The sequence below is a fragment of the Eschrichtius robustus genome, chromosome 3 (assembly GCF_028021215.1).
Source record: "Eschrichtius robustus isolate mEscRob2 chromosome 3, mEscRob2.pri, whole genome shotgun sequence".
NCBI classification, from domain to species: Eukaryota; Metazoa; Chordata; class Mammalia; order Artiodactyla; family Eschrichtiidae; genus Eschrichtius; species Eschrichtius robustus.
Genome location: NC_090826.1, coordinates 6,499,922 through 6,522,297, shown reverse-complemented (window position 1 = coordinate 6,522,297; position 22,376 = coordinate 6,499,922). Strand labels below are relative to the sequence as shown.

The window sequence follows — 22,376 nt, the reverse complement described above, 5'->3', positions numbered from 1 at the left end:
ACTTGGGGATGGGAGGCGAATATTTCGACATTGAGTGCTGCTTCCCTCACCCCAGCTTTTGGGAGTGGATGGAGGAGACTATCCATGAAGAATACCCATGACAAAAGCTGGTGGGTTGGTTTGGGTTTTGGTTTTCTAATTGGGTATTGGGTATTGTTTATTGATTTCCTCTTATTCAATTTTGGTTCTTTTATTCAGGTTTTTTTTGTTTTTGTTTTTTTTTTAAGCCAACTGTTTCTGGACACGTTTTCTGTACAGCACCTTATAAACAGACCTCATAATAGGGGAGAAGCGTTCTGAGATTTCAAGTATAGTCTCGTATAAATTGGTGGTTTGCATTAATCAATCATAATTAGATTAAATTTTCAGTATTTATTATACATCTAAATATGCTGAGATGGGTCATTTTGAGGATAGTTGAAAAAAAAAGCTTGTTTATGGGCATTAAACTAAAACATATTATCTGTCTATATAATCAAGTTACTTTTTGCTCTTTCCAGAACAGAGCGGTAAGAGGTATTTAATGTGGAGCAATGAAAGAAATACTTCTTACGTTTTCTGAGGATTTCAGTTATTTGAAGTAAAAACTAAAAAGGCTTTACCCTGTAAAGTATAGGAATTTTGGTTTGGCCCAATTGGAGTGAAAATGAGAGAGATCATTGAGTAGATTTGAGCTGATGTGAGGGGCCAGATTATAACCTCTCAACTCAATTTTCTCTCTCCCTGTGCTCTGCTAAAAGTTGCAAACCATGAAGCACTTGATACAAGATACCCCTCTACGATTATTTTATCTTTCTCTTTTAAAAAGTAAACTTAATAGCAAGATTAAGCATTGAATCTAAAATCTGGTGTCTAACATTTGGAAGTGCCAGACACTTTGCATTTTATCTCCCCTGTGAAAAGGGATCTGAATAACCTTTAGCCTAGGGAATGGTCTTCTCATCTGTTTTTCCCCTTGCTCTTGGTTGTCGCTTATTCTTATTGATGATGTCTGACTCAGTAGTAGCCTCTTTTTTTGCCACACAGAAGTTCTCAGTGCAGCAGCCTTTTGAGCAGGTTCTCGGGTCTTTTCCAGGCGCCTCTTTCCTGAGACGCTTCCCCATCACTTCTCTGCAGTCCCTGTTTCCCAGCCATGTGGCTCCGATCCTCCCATCTCCTCCGGCACCCCGCAGTCTTCCTGTTTCCAGCCTCTTCCTCAGGGCACGGTCATCGGAGCTGATGGGAGAGTTGTTTGCAGCACCGGAGAATTTATTAGGGCTGAACATTGACTGACTATTCCTAGCGTCCTGCTGTCTTTTGCATGGAATTGGAGGAGGTTGGTAGTAGGATAAATCTTAAGTATTCTAGTCAGCTGGGAGCGGCACTCATATTTTCCTTAGTTATCAACATGGCCAGGCTAATCATTCACAAGTCACGCAGAGGGGAGGGCAAAGGTTATTTTTCGTTTTTGTTGCAGAAGATGAGAAAATTTGAAGGTACCAGTGTTCTTGGTTCAAAACTTCCTAGGTAGAAATCTTCATATGGTCATGCCTTTTAAAAATACATATATGTGTGTGTGTGTGTGTGTGTGTGTGTGTGTGTGTGTGTGTGTGTGTATATATACACATATATATATATATATATATATATATATATATATATACATATACACACATATATATATATATAGCAAATCCCGCTAACCTAGATACTTTCCATATTGTCTTCTATTTACCGGAATTATTAACTCATTTCTTTGCTATTCTCAACCAACTTGAAACTTCAGAAGGGTGTCAGCATCCAAAAGAACACGCCTGATTGGGCATGGGCGCGGGGTCAGCAGACCTGTGTTCTATTCTTGGCCTTACCAGTAACTATAGTACTTGATGATCTCTTTTAACTGGGCAGTCTTCTTTGAGCTGTTCATTGGGAAGTTCAGGTCAGATCCTGACAAGGTCTAGGAAGTTATTTTCTCTAAAATGGTGTGTCTTTGCATGAGAATTTTATAGGTGTTAGAATCTTTATAAAATGTTTGTACATCTTTGGCTGTCGCTGTGCCTGAGACCAAAGTGATGGTTCTTCTCTCCTCTGCCACTTTACCTGCCATAGGGCCTTAAGCGGATTATTCAGCCTCCTGTCCTTTAATGTCTGACTCTGTACAATGGGGTGATCCTTCTACCCCTTAGAATTTTTTTTTATTTTTAAATTTAATTTTATTTTTTTATTGGAGTATAATTCTTTACAATGTTGTGTTAGTTTCTGTTGTAGAACAGAGTGAATCAGCTACATGTATACACATATCCCCTCCCACTTGGGTCTCCGCGCCCCCCCCCCCCCCCCCACCCAGGCCCCAGAATTGTTTTGAGAATTTAAATGAGATACCCTCTATATAAAGAGTGCATAAAAACACTTGAAGATGATTGTTCTTCTTATCTACCCCAAATAACTATGTAAAGTAGCTAAATGCTAGGAAAAGTACAGAATTATATTCTGCTTGTAAACATATTGAACCTATATAAAAAGAAATTACCTGTTTTTCATTCATCTGTCTTGCAGAAAACCCATTTAATTGAAAAACAGAGTGGGTGGAGGGCACTGCCTAGTCTAAAAGATGGAATTCCTCTGTCTTGAAGCTTTGTTGAGGAGACTTCCACGCTTACCAGGCCACTCGGGGCCGATGCACATTCAGAGCTTCCTGGTAGGCAGGGACGTGGACAGCTCTCCCAGCTCTTTTGGTTTCTGCTGTTTATCACTCAGGAGCTAAATCTGGCTTTTCTCTGAACACTGCTGCCCACTGAAGTGGGAATAGTGGCTGTGATTGTGGAAAACCAACCGTTTATAGAGGTTTAGTTGAGTGGGCATTACATGTTAACCTCATGTTACCCAAGAGAATAACTGCAAGTCAGATAGTTTAGTATCGCAGTCATGCAAATATCCTATAGTTGATTATCTTTCTCCCTGTTCTCCCTTCCTCTAGAACTATTTGCCTCCCGCAATATGCTTACAAGGTGTATAATTAGTAGTAAAATACGGTAAAGAATTTTTGCGAAGCATCTCAGGTTCCCCTTGGCTGTATGCTTCTTCTCTCTCGAGACACTCTTTGGCCTAAACCACATCAGAATCTTGGGTATTAGTACATTTGTATAAATCACAGTGAGTGCCCGGTAGCTGAGCTTCTGAGAAAATGATGGGGAACGAGGCTTCTTGGGTTCTGCTTTAAGCACTGCCGCGTAATCTTTGGCTTGATGAATCACATGACCTTTGATGCTAAGGTAATGCCTGAAAACACAGGAGACCTAATAGTGTTGAATCTTAATTACCAGGAGGGGAATCCATGTTACAAATAACACAAAATCATAGGTGTTCCGAAAATAATTTTTCAGTTGATTTTTACACATTGTAGTTTTCTTCAAAAACATGAGATGATTACTCAGGTGACAGTGACATATAGTATCTTCTTTCATGCTGAGAACATCCCTTTGTTGTTTGAACCAAAGACTTTTCCGTGTCTGACACTGGGGTGGTTGTCCCTTGAATCCTGGCTGGCCTTTGTGTAAAGCTCTATCTGCTGGTGCTTGGACAAATTCAGCCAGCATTGCATCGTAGACAGGGAGCACTTACTTAGTGACCTGTCTCAGCGGCAACTAACCTTAGTGAGAAGACAGTTTGATCCACCCCGACTTGATAGGGAGAAGAGGTGCCCCTAGAGGATTATTAGCCCCTGGATGGAGCAGGGGAACAGGCACACATTCTTGACCATCTTTCTCATCTCTTAGTTTTATTTTTGAATACCTAGCCCAACAGAGACGAAGCTCGTGTTATTTGTAAACCCAGTTACTGGTGCATTAATATTTACTATGCTAGAAATCCATTTTCAGAGCTACTTAAACATGCCATATGGTTCAATTTTAGAAAATTTTGTATACCACTGAGCGCTGTAATGGTGGGATGTCTATAAAGAGAAGCAAGGTGCCACCCGTGCCCCGCAGGGAGCTGGCATTGCAGCAGGGAAGATGAGACATTTGCAGGCCTGCCATGTTTGGCAGTTTGTGCTTAGGGCCCTGGTAGAAGTCCGGGTCCCACAGAGTGAGCACAGAGCCTGGGGGTTTCTGGAAGGCTAATTGGAGGATGTGGTGTTTGAACTGAGCTTCGAAGGAAGGAAGGATACAGGCCATGGTTGGGAGGGTGGAAGAAAAGCGACTTTCCAGCTGTAGGAAATATCACGAGCAAAGGCATGGAGACAGGAAATTGCAAAACGTGCCCGGCAAGTCCATGAGTGCGGTCGGAGAGAAGGCTGCACGAGCTGATGCAGTGAGATTTAGGCCAAGCTTATGGCTTGGAGGTAGACTTGGGGGGACCTTGCACTCTCTCCAAAGAGTGCGTTTGGGGACCCATTGAAGTCTTTTGAGAAGAGAGGTGAGAGCATGGGAGGTGAGCATTCCTGAGCAGCGCCAGCGAGAGGGAGACCAGAGAGGAGGTTCTTAATAACTCAGTCTATAGCAGGACAGAAAGTGGGGATCGCAAGTGATTTGTGGGAATGGAAGTCTTTTTTCTTGACTTTCTCTATTGAAAACGTGTCACTGTTGTTTTGTTTGTTTGTTTTTGTTTTTTTGAATGGGACCAAGGGGCAGCTGTTTTTGATGTTTTGAGCTTTTTTAACCTTGGGTGATAGGATGAAAAGTATTGGAGATTTAAAATTTTGAGAAATAACATGAAAATCAGCCACCTTTCTCAGCCACATTTCTGGGAACGAATTCTATTAAGTATATGCATAACTACTGAATGTTAGTTGTTCGTTTCTTCAGGCAAAATATCTTTTGCAGAGAGCATGTTCCCCCATCAAAGAATAACCACTCTTGAGAAAGGGCTTTAAGATCGAGTAATCAGGGACTTCCCTGGTGGCACGGTGGTTAAGAATCCGATTGCCTGCCAATGCAGGGGACACGGGTTCGAGCTCTGGGCCAGGAAGATCCCACATGCCGCAGAGCAACTAAGCCCGTGCGCCACAACTACTGAGCCTGCACTCTAGAGCCCATGAGCCACAACTACTGAGCCCACGTGCCACAACTACTGAAGCCTGTGCGCCTAGAGCCCGTGCTCCGCAACGAGAGAAACCACCACAAGGAGAAGCCCGCGCACCGCAACGAAGAGTAGCCCCCGCTCGCCGCAACCAGAGAAAGCCCGTGCGCGACAAAGAAGACCCAGTGAATAATAAAATAAATATTCCCATTTTCAGAGCTAGTTAAACATGCCATATGGTTCAATTTTAGAAAACTTTGTATACCACTGAGCACTGTAATGGTGGGATGTCTATAAGGAGAAGCAAGGTGCCACCTGTGCCCCACAGGGAGCTGGCATGGCAGCAGGGAAGATGAGCCATTTGCAGGCCTGCCATGTTTGCCAGTCAAAAATAAAACTAAATAAATTTTTAAAAATGCTTAAAAAATAAGAGACTGAGTAATTGGGATTCTGTTAATATTAAGAGGTTAAAAAATGACTCTAGCATTTAATGCTAGCGTTCAGCATGAAGCTTTATTTAACTTCAGGTTATAACCTTAGATAAGCAAACTTTCTAGCCTCATTAATGCTTAATCTCATGTTACATAACAAAGTGTGGACTTCCTGAATCGGTTGATACTATTGAGGACACAAATGTGCTACAGCCACATAACATACTTGATTGTAAGCCAGAGACCTCGACTGCAAATGCTGTGTATCCTCACCGCTCTCAGTGTGGTCCTCAGACCAGCATTATCGTCATCACCTGGAGCTTGTTAAAATTGCAGCCTCTCAGCCTCCTGTCCATTCCTATTGAAGCAGAATCTGCATTTTAATAAGCTCCCCAGGTGATTGGAATGCAGAGTAAAGTTCAGGAAGCCCTGCTGTTTACAACGGTGAAGACTTGCAGATTCTTAATCCTATATGTCACATTCATTCTTAAAATAATGTGGTTTTCATTCTTTTAAAGCTGTAAATTGTTTCACTATTAAATATGGCTTGATTTGCTTTTCAAAGGGTTACAGAGTATTTCAAACATATAGAAAAGTATCTGGGCTTATTTTCATGATCAATAATAGAATTTTCCCAATATGGCTTCCCTCTTGCCGTCTTCCATTTTGTCCTAGAAACACAATTGTAACTCATGTCATATTTCCTTTTATTTTTTTTTTGGCCGCACCCTGCAGCTCGTGGGATCTTAGTTCCCCGACCAGGGATCGAACCCGGGCCAACGGCAGTGAAAGCGTGGAAGCCTAACCACTGGACTGCCAGGGAATTCCCGATGTCTCACTTAATATAAAAACTGTTTTCCTCTTTATCTTTTGACATGCAGCCATAATATGTGAGTTAGGCTAGCCTAGACCCTACTGAAGTTTCTAATAGAAACCTTTTTATTTGAAGGATGAACTGCGCTTATTAATATGAGGTTTGCATATTTACTACTGCAGTGTTTTTAAGTGTTTCTTTCACTGGAACCCCTATACATGAAGAAATGTAAATATTTTGAGAGGTTGGCAAGAAGTGGGTACAAGGACTGACATGTGCCATACCTCTTCCCTTAATAACTTGTCCTGGGGTAGGTGCAGGGTAGAGTTGGGGTTTTCCACTCAAGGCGGAAGTGATTACCCACAGAAACAGGCCCTGCATTTTGGCAGCAAGTACTGTGATCCTATAGTTTTTCCCATTAAAATGGAGCAGAGCCCTGAATCTATTCATTCTGAGAGTCTGAACTATGGATATTTGACTGGGCAGTGGTCCAGTTTTGACTAGGGTAATCTGAGAGAGAGGGTGGCTGATTTCCCTTGTGTAAGTAAAACAGTTAAGAAATTTGCATGTAAGAAACTTTTTTGCTGCTGATGTTGGGGGAAAAGGGAGGTCTTTAAAAATTAGATGACTTTTAAACTTTTATTTATCTATTTTTAAAGAGTAATTATTTTTAACTTTTTTGGAATCAGTTTTATGTGGCGTCAGGTTAAACAAATTATATTGAAACTTCCAGAGAGTTAGATGACTTTTTAAACCAAGGGCCTTGGATATTTGCTGTTCTCAGTGTAAACATCTTAGGCCTGTCCCTTGGTCTTATCCTACGTATTAGGACTGGTAGGAATGGCATGAGTGTGCTTTGATTACATGCGATGTATTACTTGTAGAACCTGCACTCAAACGAAAAACACCTTGGACTTCAGTGTTATTGAACACAGTGCTGCTTGTAAGGATCAGTTACTTATTTGCTGTTGGCATTTGCTAACCTATATTTCTTATGATTTGGCTGGATCTTCGTTACCTGGTGACTTTTAAGATGGAGACATTTATGACTTTTAAGCCTAAATAGACTCACTCATTTTATTAGCTAGTAGAAGCAAAGGGAAGGTTTGAAATGGTCTTTAAGAAGACTTACAAGTTGTGATTATAGTCAGTGTGTTTATTTACTTGGAGCTCATATTTTATGTCGTAAGTAGATTTTTTTTTTTTAGCCTTAATGAGATCTGTGAACTCATCCTAACTTTGAAAATCCAGTTTGCTGATGTTTTAAAAAAATAAATCTAGTCTGTTAAAAACTGACATGAAAAATAAGTTTCAAAATGTATCTGAAGTCATAATTCTTGAATAATTGGTTCATTTTAATCTTACTTGAACTTATGCCCTTGAGTAATAGTTAGGAAAAATTAAGAATAAAAATTAATTGTATTGTTTTGAAACATGAAGCAAAGCATTCACCTTGGTCTCATTCACAGCTGCTCACCCGTGGTGGGAAGGACACCCCGCCCCATGAAAAATGTTTTCTGTTGTGTGTAATTTGAAAGCCATTCATTGTATTATGGAAATAGGAAAGGCAAGCCAGAGAAACCTGTCTTGGGACACCAGAATTCCATTAAGCTCAGTTTTCTTTTTGAGATGTTTAATTTTTAAATTAAGTTTCAATGTTAACGGCCTTTGTTATTTTTTCCACTTTGGAGATATTATTCTTCTGTTCAGATCCTTCTTCTGAATCCTCTAAATTGTGGCATCATAATGCCCAGGAATTGGCCTTTGAGGTGACCAAACCATCCTCGCAGTGGGCAAAATTGGGAGTGTTTGGGGAGAACTGTTTTGGGGAACCTGTGGTACCCAAGGTCTGTGCTCTGTGGGGTATCTGGGGTGCGTGAAAGGGTGCTTACCCTCCTGCAGCTCACAGTCTAGCGAAGGGGCGGGCGGCTTTGTGTTCTTCCCTGGAAGGTGCCTGAGTTGCAGTCACTGAGGCTATCCTGAGCTCAGGTGTAGGCGTCCTGCTCGGGGTGCGCGTCTGTGGAAGCCACGCGAGCCTCTTTCTCTGTGGACTGGTGGCCATTACACAAAGAGCCCAACTTCTCACGGCGGAATTGTGTTTTGTTCTGCCCTTTAAAAATTAATATTTTGTTTCAGTCTTGGACTGCAGACTCTGCTTCCCTTTTTCTTTGATGCATTTCTGTTCTGCACATTTACATGCATCTGTGTATGTATATGGAATACATATATGAGGTTCTGGGCAGGAACCTTATTTTAATACCTCTTTATATCACCTTTAGTGCCCTATAATAGGGCCTGACTTAATATTTGTTAAAAATGAAGTGTGGGGCTTCCCTGGTAGCGCAGTGGTTGAGAATCTGCCTGCCAGTGCAGGGGACACGGGTTCGAGCCCTGGTCTGGGAAGATCCCACATGCTGCGGAGCAACTGGGCCCGTGAGCCACAACTACTGAGCCTGAGCGTCTGGAGCCTCTGCTCCGCGACAGTGAGAGGCCCGCGCACCGCGATGAAGAGTGGCCCCCACTCGCCGCAACTGGAGAAAGCCCTCACACAGAAACGAAGACCCAACACAGCCAAAAATAAAAATAATAAATAAATAATAAATAAAAAATTTAAAAAAAAATGAAGTGTGTGTATTCACACGTGTGTGATGGGATAGAAATACATTGTGTGTGTATATATGTCTTAAAAGATTAAAACTCAACGTTTTAAAGGACCAGTTGAAACCTGGCCATCCCAGGCCTTACACCATGTAGTGGGCAGGAATCCTTGTTAACTCGTGTCCCCAGATAGTAAGAGTGCGACTCGGGGTTCACTGTGCACATTGGACTTTCCGGTTCTGTTCATCGTGGGCAGTAAATCAGCTCTACTGTTTGCACAGCAGTTCTGTTTTCTAGATTATTTATAAGATTGAAACCCATTGTTTATTTTTCTTAGCAGGTTTATTGAGCGAGTCAAGAATAAAATATTGTCTTAAGCAGTAGAGTAAGCCATTAGCCAATTGCAGCCTCAAAATGGTCACTAGAGTGTGTGCGTGTGTGTGTGTGTGTGTGTCTGCTGGAGGTGAGAGCCAAGTGAGGTGGGGGAGGTTCAGTGTTGCCAGATCTTTGCAGCTTTGCAAGGTTCCTGTGACTCTTTATGGATTTTTTTTTCCTTTTAGTCAGTTAGTGAGTCACCATCATATGCTATTTTATTATCTTGAAAACAGTCTGGAATTTTTATTCTGTGTCTTTGCTGTATGAGCGAAACACCACTGGGGATGTTCTGAACAATATTAAGCTAAAGTTTTTCCTATAATGTTTGATTATGTGTTTTCAGTTGAGCCGTTGTCTTTTTGTTCCCATGTGCAGGAGTTGGGTTTTTCTTGAGTTTGGCAAGAAATGGTGACTTTCATGTGTTTGATTATTTTAGAGGGCTGGAAACAGCATAGAAACACCAAATGTTTCCTTGGAAACATTGGAAACATCAAATGCCTCTGGGATTTGGTGATTATTGATTTAGGCACACGCCTCCTAAGATCAGAACCTGGTTCATTTTCCCACAGATGCTCTGCTTGGGGAATGTGTTAATGAGGTACATTGAATGAGTCAGAGGTTTGCGGCTTTAAGTTGTCGAGAGAGGTGTTTAAGTTTGGGAGGGAGAATCTGGATTTGTGGAATAACTGAATTCAGAAGGAAATCGGCCCGGTGAATCTGTATACATGGCCAGCAGCAGAGTAAAGCAAGCAGCAAGTGAACTGGGTAAACTCTGTACACATTCTGCAGAGAGTGGGATCAAAAGCAAGACAAAGCTTTTTTGGGGGGTTGTGGGTGGCACACAGCGTGGCTTGTGGGATCTTAGTTCCCTATCAGGTGACTCAGGAGAAAAGTCCATGTATTTCTCTGTACCATATTACGTCTACCAGATGTTTAGGCAGAATAATACAGTAAAAGGACAGAATGCTTCTTATATAGTCATTTTCTATTCATATTAAAATGTGCAAGTTTAAAATTAGGAATGTGCACCCATTTGTCCAGTATATTTGTCTTAGACTCAGACTAAAACATACTGTTTTCTTTTGTACTGTATTCTGTTCTAATCACTAATTTCCCAAATGCTAAAGTGTCTATGAATGCTCAACATTGTTATACGATTGTTTTGGAAATCAGGGACTTCTGATATCTAGGCGGCGAGAACGTAAACAGTTTGTGGTTTATTCCTCATATACCAGCTGATCAGCCAGCACTGCGAGTTCACTGCGTATCCGGAGAAGGTGAGGGTTGGGCCTCCGCTCCCGCGGTGTTGCTCCCGCTGTTTCGTTACCGCGGTGTGAGTTGGCATGAACCCAAGTGCTAACCTGCGCAGTGTGGACCGTGAGTGGGGCCTCCTGGAAGATGTGCGATCAGGGCTGGAAGCTGTTTGAAGGATAGGTTTTTTAAATGTTAAAACTTGTTTGAAATGTCTTGCCAGAGAAAGTTCTTGAAGTATCCTTGTCTATTGGGGAATTTTCGAAATACCCGAGTCCCTCTGCAGCATCCGTACAGAATGTGCTCTGCTGCTTCTGAGAACCTGGTAACAGTGAACCCATTAAATGTGACCTGGTGGTTTTGGACAGTGGCATTGTTTGAAATGCCCTCCTTTTACTGAGCCGGCATTGGAATCACTTCACCTTCTGTAGGTCGTCCTGGTAGAGAGAATTGTTGCTGCGACCCTCCCTCTCAGAGGGCTCTCAGATAGGTCAGGGTAGGTGGCACGTTCCCTGCCTGGGCTTCTGGCTCCAGGCTGTGCAAGCACATGTCCGCCCCGCACCTTGGGTGGGTCGGCTTGGGGAGCAGAGGGGCTGCCCCCTCCTCCCCCAGCCCCTCCCCCTCCTCCCCCGGGCCACTCCCTCTCCTCCCTGGGCCCCTCCTTCTCACCCCGCAGGCAGGTACAGGAGCTCATTGCGTGGCGTGCTTCCTAGAGTAACAAAGTCACACTGCAGGCTTTGTTTGTTCTGTCGGGTTTAGCACGTCTTGAGGTTAGCATCTTTACCCCAGGTCTCATTTCCCACAATGAGAAGGTGTTAACGTTAGGATTTAGTAAAGGACGTTACCTGGTACACCAGTGCATATTCAGACTAACCATCAGTGAGGCCATTTGAACACCCAGAGTGGACTTAAGCACTTAAGTCTTACTGAGCAGAGATTTCCAGTAACAAACCACAGCATAATCATGCATGAAACAGTAGGCTTCTCTCATGTGAGAAAGACCATTAGCTTTAGTCACAGCCCCAGACCCTCCCCAGGAACCTGTTGGCGCTGATCATCCTGGCACCAAACCTGCGCCTCAAGCCCATTCCTACACGTTTTGGTAAACTACGGCTGGAGATCAGATAGCAGTCCTTTAGCAGACAAATAAATGCCTTTATCTGTCTGCTGCTTTTGTTCCAACCAGTGGTTGAATGTAAAGCTGGAGTTCTCCTCCCCTGCCTTCAGGGAAAAAAGCCTGGAAAGGGGCTGTTCACGCATTAAACTGCCGGCCCTGGATTTTAAGGTGAACCATTGCTCAGATGCATGCTGTCCGTTCTCCAGGTTGGACTTGCTGCCTTTCACTGAGCTTTTCTCGTCCCCAGGCCCCTTCCTCCTCCTTCCAGGTTGGTAGGGAGAGCACCCCAGCAGTGTGGTTCATGGTGAGCGCACCCTGACCAAAGGGTGGCAGCCTCACCTGTTGTAATAAACTAATCCAGTCTGAGTAGGAAGTCTCGCATTTCGTTCTGTTTACCGGTGCTGCATGACAAGAGGGCAAGGTCACAAGGTCTGTCACTCAGCTTCACAACCGCTGTCTTAGATAAGCACAGATCCTTAGGTATCAGGTTGACCATTTCCTGTTCTCAGATGCTATACTCCCCTCTGCTGGTTTGGTGATGCTTCTTTAAGAAATTTATGTGGCTCCTTGCTGAAGATGACATGGTCTCTTTCCCCAGGCCTTCAACTGTGTATGTTGCACGAGGAAAACTAGAGAACTCCCTCTGGCTGTGGGAAAATTATTTCAGTTCTTAGGCAGGGATGGCCAGGAATAGATGTGATAGAAATTCCTCTACCTCACATCCCACCCCTAAAATATTACCAGACCGTGTAACTTGTTTAGGGTGCCCCCAGACCGAGCGTTTCTCAGTTTGACTTTCTGTTCACTTCTTGTTTTCTTTCACTGCCCCCCCTGCCCTCAGCCCAGCCCCCCGCACTCGCACTCGCAGCGGGAGTCATCTTATAGCACACGTAACCTTTAAGCCAGAAAGAAAATGCATTGCTTATAACAGAACAAATCTCTTTTCTGCTTTTATTTTGAAGTCCTCCGTGTTGTTTAATGTGGAGGATATTCGTGCTGAAAGCCTGTTCCAAGTAGGCATTCGTACATCCCAGAGGAACTTTTGATTTATTTCCTTAACTCTGCCCTCCTTTCTCTGTGGTTCAGAAACCTTTAATGATCTGTGAAGCTCTGAGACTTTAGTGCAAAACAGTAGTTGGTTTGAGAACCCCTCCCACTATATAAAAGGACTGCCGGTTTCCACATGCTGGGTTTTTGACTCCCTGAAAGGCTGACCTCTCACAAATTTTGGTTCTACAGCCTGGTATCCTGGGTTGGGGCCTTGATAATGCTTTTGTGAAATATTTTTTCCTCCTTCTCTCCCTCTTTGAAAGGTTGTAATGAAAATTCTGGGCTCTTGGCCAGCCTGTGGGATGCGATACAGTAGAAATGTTTCTGGAGCCCTTGGTTACGGCTCAGCTTTGATTAGGGTTACTTCCCGTAAGCTTAATTTTGTCCCTCCCCCCGCCCCCCCCCCCCCCCCCCCGCCGCCTCCCGTTTTTTATGGCTAAGAAGGTTAACTTAGCCAAGGTTAAGCATTTTATTGCGCAAGCTGCTGCAGCCTTAGCGTCACCATGCCAGGCTTTTGTGGCAGAAAGAGACAAGGGGGAAACAACTTTTTCCCTCCATGTTTGCGTTTCTTCCTCCCAAGACTGCCTTCTCCTTTTACGCCTGCTTTCACGTAAGCAAGCTCCGTTTCTTCTACTCAGGGTGTTCCAGGAAACCATCGTTCAGCTTGTCTTGGGATTTTGTTAAGCTGAAAATCATGGTAGCCCTCCCTCTTCGGGGCTTCTGGCAGGTGGAGGGAGGAGGCTCCCAGAGCAGCAGTCAGCAGCGACGCTCCTTTGATCTTCCTTGTGTTTCTCCATTTCAGGAGAAAGGCGTGGTTGCAGCTTTAGTGCTCCTGTGACTTTGGATTTATAGCTCTTGTCATCCTCACAAACGAGAACACTTTACAGACATTATTTCATGGTTCCCCCACGCCCGCGGGGACGCCAGCGATGTTGCACAGGGAGGAAACTGAGGTGCACCAACCCCGGGGGGGGGGGGCTTGCAGGCAGGGAGCGGGCTCGAGCCACGGGCAGAGCCTCTGTGGTGTGGGTGCTTGCCTTTGGGGCCACGTTTGCTTTTTATAGGAGGAAAGGGAGATTTTATTATCATCGAGATGCTTTATTCACGGTAGGATTCCTTAGCCAACCTGTAGTGATGAAGCGTGGGGACGTGTAATCCCTTTGTGTCTGGCCTCTCGGGTTCCCTGGCGCGGGGCACCGCGATAGAAATGCTCTTTGATCGCTGCCCCAGAATCTGCCCAGTCTCTTTCTCTTGGGGAAAAAGTGGCCCTGCTTCTCTTTCTGGGTTAGGTCCTGGGAGCCTGTCATGAGTTTTGTCACGACCAGCCCAGCTTCGTCTTTTCTAGGTTCTGCGCTGAGCGTGTACAAGTCACTGGACAGAGCTGGCTGCAGTGCGAGCCTGTGCCACGCTCACTCTGGTCTCCCCCAGACTGCAGACAGCACTGTCCAGGCTTGAACCCTCAGGATCATGAGCTCTCCACTGACTTAACAGTTCTGACCAGTGTTGCGCTTGCCCCATTTTGATGAAGTCAGTTTTTGAGGCTTTGGTTTTTGTGTTTAAATCTCTCTGGAGATAATAGAGGGCTGTGTCGGGCATTTGTGGTTCTTTTCATTCCTCCTCCCACACACTCCTGTGAACTCATTCTTGCTAGAGCTAAAAATCTGGCCTAATGTTACAAATGTAAACAGTACCTCTTAGATTTTTAAAGAATCTATTTGGACTGAGTGGAATAGAAGTCTTAGACTGTTCTAATTATTCCCAGCTCTTCCTCTTCTCTCTCACACACACACATGCAGACACACAGACATATTTATATATGTGATACTGCAGTCTTAAAAAGTTTCGGTTATTCTGTGCACAGTTCTTTTAAAACCTGTTAGTTTGAATTGATTTCAAACTTAAAAAGAAAAGTTGCAAGGATAATATAAAAAATTCGCACATATCCTTTACCCAGATTCCCCAAATGTTAACATTTTATTACATTGCTTTCAACTCTCCCTTTTAAAACCTATGTAGGTTTTTTTTTTTCCCCCTGAACTGTTTGAGGGTAAGTTGCAGACCTGTTGCCCCTTTCTCCCTGAAAAATGCCCTATGGCACCCTCAGGATTTGGTGAAAGCTATAGTATTGCCTACTTCTCTTTAAAAAATACTTACCTGGTTGGCTCAGCCAGAACCCTACTGCTGCAGTAAAAATCTTAATACGTGTAAGTTTATGCTTCGTAAGTGTGTTTTTAGTAATTTTTCCCCCTGAAAACACAGGAGAAAATTAGAATCACTGGTAATTCATCGCCAAGAGATGACTGCTAGTTAACATTTTAGTCCATATTCTTCAGACTGTTTCTAGGCATAACATATCGCTAAATATTTTAAATAGAGTAGCCTCATTCTGTTCTGTAACCTTTTTAAACTTAACTGTGATCTTTTACATTAGATGTATATCTATATCATCATTTTGACGGTTGTATTTTTACTTTATTATTATTATTTTTTTTGGCCACACCATGCGGCTCACGGATCTTAGTTCCCCAACCAGGGGTCAAACTCGTGCCCCCTGCAGTGGAAGCGTGGAGTCCTAACCACTGGACCACCAGGGAATTCCCTGATGGTTGTATTTTTTAAAGATACCATAATTTTATTAACCAATTTCTAATTTTGAACATTTATTTCCAGTTTCTAGCTTTTTTGTTTTGCTTTATTTTTCCCCACTGTTAACAGTTTTTTTTCCTTGATGCTTTATTTTGGGGTCAGGTCCATTTAATCTCCTTAAAATACATTCCTAGTGTATCTTAAGTGTAAAGGCTGTTTATTTCAAACACTATTTATATTTTTAAGGTCTTTAACACATAGTGCCAAATTGTCCTCCAGAGAGATTGAATTAGTTTATTACGCTTCTGCCAGGTTCCCACAAGCTCTTGGCCCTCGGCTGTTGTTCTTTTCAGTGTTTTATCCTACAAGTCTTCTTGTTCTGGGAAAGCTTTATGCCACTTGGAACAACCCTTCCCCGAAACAAAACAAAAATAAAAACAAAACCGAAAATCTGACATGTGCTCAGTGGCAGATTTATCCAGAAGCAGATGAATGATACAGGGACCTGGGGCGTCTCCTCTCCCCGGCACTGGCAATATTTTGGTGTCTGATTAGAGCTGATTGGCATCCTTGAGGAGAGTGAGGTGAGTGAGGGTCATGCCGTAGGGACAAGCGCTCTGAACCTGCCGTGTGGCCTCCGCTAGAGCAGCCCTTCCTCCCAGCCTCACAGCACCAGCCTGTTGCCGGCCAGCTTGCCCTGAGTAACTGAGTGAATTGTTAACCCTGGTTTTTTTGTTTTGTTTTGTTTTGGTTTGGGTTTTTTTGGCTGCCTTGGGTCTGCATTGCTGCGCGCGGGCTTTCTCTAGTTGCAGCGAGCGGGGGCTACTCTTCGTTGCGGTGCACGGGCTTCTCATTGCGGTGGCTTCTCTTCTTACGGAGCACGGGCTCTAGGGCGTGTGGGCTTCAGTAGTGACGTGCGGGCTCAGTAGTTGTGGCGCATGGGCTTAGTTTCTCTGCGGCACGTGGGTTCTTCCCGGACCAGGGCTCGAACCCGTGTCCCCTGCATTGGCAGGCGGATTCTTAACCACTGTGCCACCAGGGAAATCCCCCCCATCCCCCCACCCCCAGTTTGTTTTAACTGTGATGTTGGGTTATCTGTGGACTCTTCCTCCTTCCTTCTCACTCCCACTCCTGTTAATCAAGGGTTGCTTGTTTTCATGATTAGTGAACTGTAGCCTAATCCACAGTTCCTGTAGAGAGAGGGAGCTCAGTACTAGTCACCTCAGGCCAGAATCTCTGGGACTCTCTGCATAATGGGTCAGGCTTTGATTTTTCTCATCTCCTTAAATCTGAGTTTAAAGGCCTCTCTTGTTCATGGAAATATGATTATGTAAAGATTAAGACTGGTAAATGGATTTAAAGTGTTAAATACATGTATTTAAAGTAATTTTACTAGAATACTTACTATATCCTAGTAACAACCTAGAAAGGTTAGAAATAGAGAGGCTGAGTATTTTATTAAAGAAAGTGGATAACGAACAACAACCAGAGAAAGTGATTGTTTTTAAAGGGAAATAACAAAGGTAACAGCAGATATCAGTGAAATATGAGGAAAAATGAGATGATCTTTGAAACTAACAATAAAATAGACAAAGCAAGACTGATCATGAAAAAAAAGAGAGAAGGCACAAGTAAACAATATTAGATAAAGGAGCCAGTGCAGATAGCCAGATAGAATTTTTAAAACACAACAACAAAAAACAGGACTACTGTAAAAATTTTATGATAGGAAATTTTCGAAGGGAGGCCAAAAGAGAATTATCAAAACTGACTCAAGCTAGAAACTTTGAACAGATTAATAATCATTAAAGAAATGGAATCAGTGGCTTAAGCCCCCCTCTCCCAGTACCAGCCCTAGACAGTTTTACAGATGAATTTTACCAAGTTTTTAGTTAACAAATAAATCTTTTATAAACTTTTTCATAGACTAGGAAGAGAAGGAAAGCTCTCCAGCTTATTTTAAAAGGTCAGTTTACCCTTGATATCAAAACCGTATAAGGATAATCTAAAAACGGAAATTGTGGTCCCTGCCCGCCTGCCCCCGCACCCCTAGAGGTGCCCAGGAGGGCAGGCGATGGAGCCAGGCCCCTCACCTCCACTCTTTCCTGATGACACACTGGTCCTGCGGTAGACCTGGATGCCCCCCTCGCCCTGGAGTGGCCACCGGCCTGAGTAGTTGAAGTGACGATGGACAACTGGCGCCCTGTCTGTGAGCACTGATGCCTCTTTGGCCTCTCCGCCTTCGGAGCAGTCCTTCTCCAGACTCCCTTTCCTGGAAGAGGGCACTGGCGATACTGGCATGGGCATTGCTGAAAGTGAGAGCCTGTGCCCACCCTGACGGCCCTCCCCTCCCTGCCCCTCGTGCGATGGAAGGACCCATAGGGTAGACACTTTGAGGCAGGCAGGAGGCTCTGCTTAAAATGTATTTATTTATTTGTGAGTAAACTTTGGTGTCAAAAAACAAAAAATACATAATAAGAAAGGAAAGAGAAATTGTAGGTGAGTTTCTTACTTCACGAACAGAAACAGAAAATGTTCTAAGTGAAATATTACCAATCGGAACAGAGCAGTGTAAAAAAAGAGTACTACATGGTGACCAAGCAGGTCTTATCCCAGGAATGCAAGGATAGTTGCACATCAGTGTTCCCGTCACCTACTGCTGCGTGACGTACCACCCCGAGCTTGGTGGTAGAAAACAGCCATTGTACTATGTTCGTGGAGCCCATGGTTCAGCAGTTCTGGATGGGGCACCACAAGGCTGATGTGTCTTTGCTCGGCGGTTTCTGAGCCTTCAGCTGGGAAGACACGAATGGCTGGGGGTGACACCAACAGCTGTGATCTTCTTTACTCACACATCTGGCTCCAGGCTGTGATGACAGAGCCGTGTCTAAGGCTGGGCTCGGTGGGCACCGTCAGCGGGAGTACCTGTGCCACTACATTTGGCTTGGGCTTCTCGCAGTGTGCTGGCTGGCTCTTCAGGAAAGCTAGGCCAGAAGCTACATGGCCCTCTCTGACATAGCTTTAGACGTCGTGTCATCATTTCTACCACATTGTATTGGTTACAAACAAGTTACTGAGTCCAGCTCAGATTCAAAGGAAGGGAAATCAGACTATCTTTTGATGGAGGAGTGACAAAGTCACATTAAAAAAGAGTGGGTGGAAGGATCATACACCATGATCAAGTGGGGTTTATCCCAGGAATGCAAGGATTCTTCAGTATACGCAAATCAATCACCCTATTAACGAATTGAAGGATAAAAACCATATGATAATCTCAATACATGCAGAAAAAGCTTTTGACAGAATTCAGCACCCATTTATGGTAAAAACTCTCCAGAAAGTAGGCATGGAGGGAACCTACCTCAACATAATAAAGGCCATATATGACAAACCCACAGCCAACATCGTTCTCAATGGTGAAAAACCGAGACCATTTCCTCTAAGATCAGGAACAAGACAAGGTTGCCCATTCTCACCACTATTATTCAACGTAGTTTTGGAAGTTTTAGCCACAGCAGTCAGGGAAGAAAAAGAGATAAAAGGAATCCACGTCGGAAAAGAAAGAAGTAAAACTGTCACTGTTTGCAGATGACATGATACTATACATAGAGAATCCTAAAGATGCTACCAGAAAACTACGAGAGCTAATCAGTGAATTTGGTAGAGTAGCAGGATACAAAATTAATGCACAGAAATCTCTTGCATTCCTATACACTAATGATGAAAAATCTGAAAGAGAAATTAAGGAAACACTCCCATTTACCACTGCAACAAAAAGAATGAGATACCTAGGAATAAACCTACCTAAGGAGACAAAAGTCCTGTATGCAGAAAGCTGTAAGACACTGATGAAAGAAACTAAAGGTGATACCAACAGATGGAGAGAGATATACCATGTGCTTGGATTGGAAGAATCAACATTGTGAAAATGACTATACTACCCAAAGCAATCTACAGATTCAGTGCAATCCCTATCAAACTACTACCAATGGCGTTTTTCACAGAACTAGAACAAAAAATTGCACAATTTGTATGGAAACACAAAAGACCCTGAATAGCCAAAACAATCTTGAGAAAGAAAAACGGAGCTGGAGGAATCAGGCTCCCGGACTTCAGACTCTCCTACAAAGCTACAGTAATCAAGACAGTATGGTACTGGCACAAAAACAGAAATATAGATCAGTGGAACAGGATAGAAAGCCCAGAGATAAACCCACGCACCTGTGGTCACCTTATCTTTGGTAAAGGAGGCAAGAGCATACAATGGAGAAAAGACAGCCTCTTTAATAAGTGGTGCTGGGAAAACTGGACAGCTACATGTAAAAGAATGATATTAGAACACTCCCTAACACCATACACAAAAATAAACTCAGAATGGATAAAAGACTTAAATGTAGGGCCAGACACTATAAAACTCTTAGAGGAAAACATAGGCAGAACACTCTGTGACATAAATCACAGCAAGGTCCTTTTTGACCCACCTCCTAGAGGAATGGAAGTAAAAACCAAAATAAACAAATGGGACCTAATGAAACGTAAAAGCTTTTGCACAGCAAAGGAAACCATAAAAAAGACGAAAAGACAACCCTCAGAATGGGAGAAAATATTTGCAAACGAAGCAACTGACAAAGGATTAATCTCCAAAATATACAAGCAGCTCATGCAGCTCAATATCAAAAAAAACCAAACAACCCAATCCAAAAATGAGCAGAAGACCTACATAGACATTTCTCCAAAGAAGATATACAGATTGCCAACAAACACACGAAAAGATGCTCAACATCACTAATCATTAGAGAAATGCAAATCAAAACTACAGTGAGGTATCACCTCACACCGGTCAGAATGGCCATCATCAAAAAATCTACAAACAATAAAGGCTGGAGAGGGTGTGGAGAAAAGGGAACTCTCTTACACTGTTGGTGGGAATGTAAGTTGGTACAGCCACTATAGAGAACAGTATGGAGGGCCCTTAAAAAACTAAAAATAGAACTACCGTATGACCCAGCAATCCCACTACTGGGCATTATACCCTGAGAAAACCATAATTCAAAAAGAGTCATGTACCACAATGTTCATTGCAGCTCTGTTTACAATAGCCAGGACATGGAAGCAACCTAAGTGTCCATCGACAGATGAATGGATAAAGAAGATGTGGCACATATATACAGTGGAATATTACTCAGCCATAAAAAGAAACGAAATTGAGTTATTTGTAGTGAGGTGGATGGACCTAGAGTCTGTCTTACCGAGTGAAGTAAGTCAGAAAGAGAAAAACAAATACCATATGCTAACACATATATATGGAATCTAAAAAAAAAAATGGTTCTGATGAACCTAGAGGCAGGACAGGAGTAAAGACACAGACATAAAGAATGGACTTGAGGACACGGGGTGTGAGGAAGGGTAAGCTGGGGCGAAGTGAGAGAGTGGCACTGACATATATACACTACCAAATGTAAAATAGATGGCTAGTGGGAAGCAGCTGCATAGCGCAGGGAGATCAGTTCCATGCTTTGGGACCACCTAGAGGGGTGGGATAAGGAGGGTGGGAGGGAGACGCAAGAGGGAAGAGATATGGGGACATACGTATGCATATAGCTGATCCACTTTGTTATATAGCAGAAACTAACACAACACTGTAAAGCAATTATACTCCAGTAAAGATGTTAAAAAAAAGAAGAGTATGTGGGATGGGAGGTACCACTAAATAGTTGCATGAGAAGCTAAAAAGCACATAGTAAAATGTAATGTTCCTCATAGTAACAACTCGTAGCAAACTAGGAATACAGTTGACCCTTGAACAACATGGGGGTTAGGGGCAATAACCCTCCGCAGAGTTGAATATTTGAATATAACTTACAGTCGGCCCAGCGTGTGCATGGTCCCTCCACATCTGCGGATTGAGCCAACCTCAGGTGGTGTCATACTGTAATATTTACCATGAAAAAATCCACATATAAGTGGATCCATGCATTTCAAAGCCATGTTGTTCAAGGATCCAACTGTACAGGAAATCTTAATCTGAAAAGGAGTACCTATCAGGAACCTACATTAAACATCATATTTAAAGTGAAACTGTTAGAAGTACTTAATTTAAAATAAAGATGGTTACTGTCATCACTGAGATTAAGCTGTGTACTCAAATTTCTATATAATGGTAATCAGACAAGATGTACAAGAAACAAGGAATGGAATGGAAGAGACAAAGTTGTGATTTGCAGAAAAACTAGACTTAATTATAGAACAACTGAAAATAGAGGAAAACTGCTGTAGTTGAAAGATCAAAAATCATCATTGTTCCTGTGGACCAACAATAGCCAAGTAGAAAATGTAATAGATTAAAAATACCAATATCAGTATCAAAATACCAAGCTCGATATGAAAAACAACAACAACAAAAAAAACAACCCAGTCAAAAAATGGGCAGAAGACCTCAACAGACACTTCTCCAGAGAAGACATACAGATGGCCAACAGGCACATGAAAAGATGCTTAACATTGCTAATTATTAGAGAAATGCAAATCAGAACTCTACAATGAGATATCACCTCACACTGGTCAGAATGGCCATCATCAAAAAGTCTACAAATAGTAAAAGCTGGTGAGGGTGTGGAGAAAAGGAAACTCTCGTACACTGTTGGTGGGAATGTAAATTGATGCAGCCACTATGGAAAACAGTATGGCGGTTCCTTAAAAAACTAAAAATAGAGTTACTATATGATCCAGCAGTCCCACTCCTGGGCATATTTCCGGAAAAGTCAAAAACTGTAACTCGAAAAGATACATGCACCCCAGTTTTCATAGCAGCACTATTTATAATAGCCAAGACATGGAAGCAACCTAAATGTCCATCAACAGATGAATGGATAAAGAAGATGTGGTGTATATATATACAATGGAATATTACTCAGCCATAAAAAAGAATGAAATAATGCCATTTACAGGAACATGGATGGACCTAGAGATGATCATACTAACTGAAGTAAGTCAGACAGAGAAAAACAAATACCATATGATATCACTTATATGTGGAATTTTAAAAAATGATACAGATGAACTTACTTACAAAACAGAAACAGCCTCACAGACAAAAGAGAACAAATTTGTGGTTACCTAAGGAGAAGGTGGGGCGGATAGATTAGGAATTTAGGAT

At 42.8% G+C, this 22,376-nt stretch overlaps 1 protein-coding gene across 6 annotated transcripts in view; it reads left to right on the top strand.

Moving 5' to 3' along the window:
• RERE (arginine-glutamic acid dipeptide repeats) overlaps positions 1-22,376 on the top strand; it is a 419,954-nt gene that overhangs the window by 359,564 nt on the left and 38,014 nt on the right. The gene's annotated exons all lie outside the window — the stretch shown is intronic.